This window comes from Rattus norvegicus, chromosome 17 (genome assembly GCF_036323735.1).
Source record: "Rattus norvegicus strain BN/NHsdMcwi chromosome 17, GRCr8, whole genome shotgun sequence".
Classification (NCBI taxonomy): Eukaryota; Metazoa; Chordata; class Mammalia; order Rodentia; family Muridae; genus Rattus; species Rattus norvegicus.
The window spans coordinates 35494925-35502368 of record NC_086035.1 but is presented as its reverse complement, the minus strand read 5'-3'; the positions used below and the strand labels follow the sequence as shown (position 1 = coordinate 35502368).

The window sequence follows — 7444 nt, the reverse complement described above, 5'->3', positions numbered from 1 at the left end:
ACACTAAAGGCTGGGAAACAGTTGAGTGACAGGGTGTAGGCTTAACACATGCTTGATCTAGACCATGCTGGCTCTAGACCCACCACTCTCCTAAGAAAACACATATAAACTAATCAAGTAAAATGGACCTTGCTTGGATTTTTTTATATTCAAAACAATCAAATTTGAGACTATATTTTAAAACTCAGAAAAAGTAAATCTTGATTACATACTGATTGGTATTAAATGTGTTAATTTCATTATATTTATTTATGCAAAAGGGACACTTTTCTATTTTGGATGTAGTTGAGTTGAGAAGGGATGGAAATTGCTTGATATCTGATATTTGCCTTAAAATTCTAGCTGGACCAGCAAGATGGCTCCGTGTTTGACCCTCAGCCTGACAACTTGAGTTTGGCCCCCATGAAGGAAGAGAGGAGACTCAAGTTTTCCTCTTACCTCCATGTGTACACTGTGGTATGTCACCGTCACTGTCAACTTCCACACCCTGTACAACTAAACAAACAAACAAATAAAATTTTCAATATATATATACTACAGCAAAAATGTAAAAAGTCAGAACAGTGTCTGGGATGAGTGACAGGGGAAACATGGGAAATGGGACGATCCTGAGAGGTGTGTGGCTAGCACGCGAGGCTTGCTACACTCCCAAGTTTTTAATAGGTTTGAAATAGTTTAGAGGAAATTGCTGAACATACCCTAAGGAAATGGAAATTCATGATCCTACAGAATGAGATGTCATTTCTAGAAAAATCGTTTGGGGGATGCTTAGAGAGTTAAACACAGTCCTACTTCATGACCCAGAAATTGCATTTCTAGCTATAGATGCAAGATTTGCAAGCAGGTACTTAAAAATGTATATGCATATAGAAAATAACATGGTTCACCATAGCCAAATAGTGGGTCAGCTCAAATGTGTATCAATATACAAATAGATAAACAAAATGCACACACACACACACACACACACACACACACACACACACACACATGATGAAACTTGAAAATAGTACACCAAATAAAATAAGCCAAATATTAAAAATGCACTGTATCATTTCAATTATCTGAGATTCTTAAAATGTACAAATCCATAGATCCAAAATCATTAAAATCAAGGTTATGAAAAGTTGAGCAGAGGCTGAGACCTGGGCTTGAGGGGAATAATGAGTGCGGCTGAATGGAACAATCCTGTCTGGAGGCAATGAGGCTTGCACAGCATCCGGGGATGCATCCAGTTTCACTTGAAGGTATGTATTGTGTGAAGTTAACTATTTTTTAAAATGAAAGCTGACACTCAAACCAATGGGATGAAGGACTGGGTTAGGGTATGGTGTTGGGGTACCTCACACCATCACCCTTGCGAACTTTGAGGAGCTTAAGGTCCACATCTCTTTCTTGTTTCTGACCATTGGAATGTTGTATGAATAAGGGGAAAGATAACAATGGCTGAGCTGATAGGTGTTTCCTTTGATAGGCGCCCATCATGTTTTAGCTATGTTAGCTTTTTTGATCCCTTGGTGTTTGCTTGTTTGTTTAAGTAATTATATTGCCAGGTCTGGAGTCCTTACTCAGGAAAAACACGTTGTTGATGCCTAATTAAACGAAATGCACAGGACCAGACTGAATTCTAATATGTTATAGATTACCACTGACAGCACCATCCATCCCACTTAACAATCGCACCTGGCAGATGGGAGGAACAGGGGTGGCAAAACCTGTCAGCACAAATGCCTTCCTCAGGCCAAAGAAGATGTAGATGTCTTGATGGAAAATCAGACAAAAACCCAAACCAGATTAGAAGGATAGCGATTGGCCTACACCTGCAGGCAATAAACCTACTGGTCTATGACATATGACACTGTATTAAATGATGACACTAAATAAAAGGTGACTCCAAGGCTGGGTCTATCAGAATACCTGTAATCCCAGCCCTTGGAGGCAGAGGCAGGAAGATGAGGAGTTTAATTTAGCCTCAGCTGCAGAGCAAGTTTGAGGCCAGAGTGGACTACCTGAGATCCTATCTTACAACTACATTTATTATTATTGTATCTGTATATGTGTATGATGTATTTATGTGTGTGTGGTATGTGTGTATGATGTATGTGTGTGGTGTGTGAATGAAATATGTATGTTTGTGATATGTGTATGATATGTGTGTATGAGGTCTATGGGGTGTGTGTGTGTGTTGTATGTATAATGTAGTATATGTGATGTGTGTGTGTGTGTGTGTGTGTGTGTGTGTGTGTGTGTGTGTGTGAATAAGAGCATGTGTATCATGGTGCATATGTGGAGGTCAGAGGACAACTTTCAGGAGTTGATTCTATCTTTCTGCTGTGGGTCTTGGGATGACTGGCAACCTCAGGCTTTCAAAATGAGAGTTTTTGTCAGCTGAACTATCTTTCTAGCTTTCTTTTTAAAACATTTGACTTGAATGAAGGTACACTTATATGTACAGGGGAACTTACATATGTGTACAAAGGCACATGGAGCTCAAGGTCAATCACAGGTGTTCCTCGGGAACAATCCTCTGTGTTTTGTTTGGGTTTCTTTGAGACAGGCTTTCTACTTTGTAGCTACTCAATATGTAGACCAGGCTGCCATTGAACTCAGAGATGTCACTCTCTGTTTCTCAAGTACTGGGATTAAAGGTGTGGGCCACCAAGCCTGGCTCCATATCCCTCCCACCCCCAGGGAGCATGCGAACACAGCTCCCCCACTACCACAAATTATACAGTCGAGTTTCCTGCATTTGGGGAAATCACAGGGGTCAGCACATCAGAGTGCCTCACCCTGTGAAAATCACCTTTGTGGTCATGGTATCTCCCCTGCCAGGTTATTATTAGCTTCATAATATTTTTTTTAATTTAGAGAATACTTTATTAGTTTTTGTAATCAAACCCACGTAGATAAGACCTTGCATATTTAATACAGTGTGTTACCCCTGTACAAATGGAAAAAACTTAAGTTCAACATTTCTAGACCAATATGGCTGTTAATTTCTGTACAGTGCCAACTCAACACAGTAAACGGGGATACTTTTTTCCAAAGTTGACAGCACAGCTAAAGTTTCAAAAAATTCAAATTATATATCTGTATATATATATTTATATTTATATAAAAAGACCAATAATAGCAGTGTGTTATGCATCAACAGCAGCAACAGCTTTTCCAGGTTCTGCAGTCATCTGAACAAAACTGTAGAGACATCCAGCACACTCCATTAAAAAAAAAAAAGTAAAAAAACAAAACCTGAGAAAACAGCACAGTTCTGTTACTCTTGTGGTACCTGGCACCATTTTTTTTAAAATTAGCTTCTCAATCATCATCTGGAAAGAAAACATTCTGAGCAACATCATTAAAAACAGCTCTGATAAAGCACGGTCACTACTACGTATCATAAAGCAGGTACAAGCTATTTTACATCCACAGAGGTATGATACAGTACTGTCCTACATCTATAATACTAGAGGATACAATTTAAAAGGCATTATTTGAGACTTGATTCTACTTTTCCAGCAGAGGGCCCAAAGGATGGTGTGACACAGCTTTGTAAAGAAACATACTCTAGACAGGATTTCCTTTCACTAGTGGCACAGTTCTAAGGATTCATTCTCTTCATGAATGTCAGCTAAAACCGTTATTAAAAAAATGAAATATCCCTAGAACAAAACCGTATAACCACCGGATTCACATGAAAATGACCTAGTGGAGACAAGCTGGACCTCACCTTACCAACAAGCTATCAAATCTGTTATGTTTAAACAGTGAGACCTCCAAGGAAGGAGATGCCAAGTAGTGCTTCAAAGCTTCGGACCACAATCAAACACAGCATCCTTTTCAACAGAAGCAGAAGCTCATCTGAATATGCTCAAGGATGCTGACATCAACATTTAATCATCTCCTCACTCATCCAGGAAGAAGGGGAGATCAGTTACTACTGTACTTGGTGTAACCAAATCACCATGTTACAAAAATAGCAAGCTGCCATAATAAAAAATAAGGCTCCTCTATCCAGCACCAGATAGCATCATTTTACTTTCAAGCCTAGAAATTGCACACTTATATATAAACCAACCGAAGATGAGGATTGAGAGTTCATCTTGGTGGATTTTTCCTTTGATGAATATGAAGTGTCCTTCCTTATCTTTTTTGATGACTTTTAATTGAAAATTGATTTTATTTGATATTAGAATGGCTACTCCAGCTTGCTTCTTCTGACCATTTGCTTGGAAAGTTGTTTTCCAGCCTTTCACTCTGAGGTAGTGTCTGTCTTTGTCTCTGAGGTGTGTTTCCTGTAGGCAGCAGAATGCAGGGTCCTCATTGCGTATCCAGTTTGTTAATCTATGTCTTTTTATTGGGGAGTTGAGGCCATTGATGTTGAGAGATATTAAGGAATAGTGATTATTGCTTCCTGTTATATTCATATTTGGATGTGAGGTTATTTTTGTGTTTTCTTCTCTTTGTTTTGTTGCCAAGACAATTAGTTTCTTGCTTCTTCTAGGGTATAGCTTGCCTCCTTATGTTGGGCTTTACCCTTTATTATCCTTTGTAGTGCTGGATTTGTAGAAAGATATTGTGTAAATTTGGTTTTGTCATGGAATATCTTGGTTTCTCCATCTATGTTAATTGAGAGTTTTGCAGGATACAGTAACCTGGGCTGGCATTTGTGTTCTCTTAGGGTCTGTATGACATCTGCCCAGGATCTTCTGGCCTTCATAGTTTCTGGAGAAAAGTCTGGTGTGATTCTGATAGGTCTGCCTTTATATGTTACTTGACCTTTTTCCCTTACTGCTTTTAATATTCTTTCTTTATTTTGTGCGTTTGGTGTTTTGACAATTATGTGACGGGAGGTGTTTCTTTTCTGGTCCAATCTATTTGGAGTTCTGTAGGCTTCTTGTATGCCTATGGGTATCTCTTTTTTTAGGTTAGGGAAGTTTTCTTCTATGATTTTGTTGAAGATATTTACTGGTCCTTTGAGCTGGGAGTCTTCACTCTCTTCTATACCTATTATCCTTAGGTTTGATCTTCTCATTGAGTCCTGGATTTCCTGTATGTTTTGGACCAGTAGCTTTTTCTGCTTTACATTATCTTTGACAGTTGAGTCAATGATTTCTATGGAATCTTCTGCTCCCGAGATTCTCTCTTCCATCTCTTGTATTCTGTTGGTGAAGCTTGTATCTACAGCTCCTTATCTCTTCTTTTGATTTTCTATATCCAGGGTTGTTTCCATGTGTTCTTTCTTGATTGCTTCTATTTCCATTTTTAATTCCTTCAACTGTTTGATTGTGTTTTCCTGGAATTCTTTCAGGGATTTTTTCGATTCCTCTCTGTAGGCTTCTACTTGTTCTCTAAGGGAGTTCTCCACGTCTTTCTTGAAGTCCTCCAGCATCATGATCAAATATGATTTTCAAACTAGATCTTGCTTTTCTGGTGTGTTTGGATATTCCGTGTTTGCTTTGGTGGGAGAATTGGGCTCCGATGATGCCATGTAGTCTTGGTTTCTGTTGCTTGGGTTCCTGCGCTTGCCTCTCGCCATCAGATTATCTCTAGTGTTACTTTGTTCTGCTATTTCTGACAGTGGCTAGACTGTCCTATAAGCCTGTGTGTCAGGAGTGCTGTAGACCTGTTTTCCTGTTTTCTTTCAGCCAGTTATGGGGACAGAGTGTTCTGCTTTCGGGCGTGTAGTTTTTCCTCTCTACAGGTCTTCAGCTGTTCCTGTGGGCCTGTGTCTTGAGTTCACCAGGCAGGTTTCTTGCAGGGGAAAAGTTGGTCCTACCTGTGGTTCCAAGGCTCAAGTTTGCTCGTGGGGTACTGCCTAAGTCCTCTCCGAGGTGGCAGCAACCGGGAAGATCTGCGCCGCTCTTTCCGGGAGCCTCCGTGCACCAGGGTTCCAGATGACGTTTGGTGTTTTCCTCTGGCGTCTGGATGTGCACAGAGTGCAGTCTCTTCTGGTTTCCCAGGCCTCTCTGAAGGTTTAGCTCTCCCTCCCACGGGATTTGGGTGCAGAGAACTGTTTATCTGGTCTGTTTCCTTCAGGTTCCAGTGGTGTCTCAGGCGCAGGGGTCCTGCCGCTCCTTGGCCCTCCCCTACGGAACCCAGAGGCCTTATACAGTTGCCTCTTGGGCCAGGGATGTGGGCAGGGGTGGGCAGTGTTGGTGGTCTCCTCCGCTCTGCAGCCTCAGGAGTGCCCACCTGATCAGGTGGTGAGGTCTCTCTCCCACGGGGTTTGGGAGCAGAGAGCTGCTGCGGGCCGGGATCCGCGGGTGTGGGACTTCCGGTAAACACAGGAAGTGCCCGGTCCTAGAGGAATTTTGCCTCTGTGTGTCCTGAGTTCACCAGGCAGGTTTCTTGCAGGGGAAAAGTTGGTCCTACCTGCGGTTCCAAGGCTCAAGTTTGCTCGTGGGGTACTGCCTAAGTCCTCTCTGCTGTGGCAGCAACCGGGAAGATCTGCGCCGCTCTTTCCGGGAGCCTCCGTGCACCAGGGTTCCAGATGGCATTTGGTGTTTTCCTCTGGCGTCTGGATGTGCACAGAGTGCAGTCTCTTCTGGTTTCCCAGGCGTGTCCGCCTCTCTGAAGGTTTAGCTCTCCCTCCCACGGGATTTGGGTGCAGAGAACTGTTTATCCAGTCTGTTTCCTTCAGGTTCCGGCAGTGTCTCAGGCGCAGGGGTCCTGCCGCTCCCGGGCCCTCCCCTCGGGAACCCAGAGGCCTTATACAGTTGCCTCTTGGGCCAGGGATGTGGGCAGGGGTGGGCAGTGTTGGTGGTCTCCTCCGCTCTGCAGCCTCAGGAGTGCCCACCTGATCAGGCGGTGAGGTCTCTCTCAGCTTCATAATATTTTAAGACAGTGTCTCTCACTGAACCCTTGGCTTGCCCAATTTCACTAGGCTGGCTGGCCAACAAGTTCTGGGAATCCTCCTGTCTCCACCTCCCCAGTGCTAGGATGACAAGTGGGCAACCAGGGATCAGACTCAGGTCCTCCCGTTGGCACATTGGACTGAGCTATCTCCTCCCCAGCCCGTTTTCATTTTCCTTCCCAGCCCAAACACTTCTTCCTTCTCTTTAAACTTCCTTTGCTTCCATTGTTAAGAAAACATCGAATCTTCTACCAAGTAGAGGTATCAGCTTTCTTGGGAGGAAGCCACACCAGCTGACCTCAGTGTGAATTAAAACATATCAAAGAGTTGGAGTTTCAAAGTTGCAGGCCTCCTCTGCCACAATGAAGGACTCTAGTTTCCCTCGTACTCCAGCGAGAGATTAGCAGCTCGAAATCACTTTGACATCGTCAGTTACTCTACTCAGACCACAGGGAGATTTAATTCCAGCCTGTGAAATTGTAATTGCTTCTCAAGGAGAAGTGAGGAATCCTGGGTGATGGCCACAGCCGCGTTCAATGTCAGAGTTGCCAGTTGCTGCCACATCAGATATGACTTGCTGGTATTCAAAAA

General features: G+C 42.8%; 1 pseudogene; it reads right to left on the bottom strand.

Annotated features, from left to right (window-relative positions):
• Positions 1-2687: 2687 nt before the first annotated feature.
• On the bottom strand, positions 2688-2840 carry LOC120098052 (U1 spliceosomal RNA; annotated as a pseudogene).
• Positions 2841-7444: the final 4604 nt, after the last annotated feature.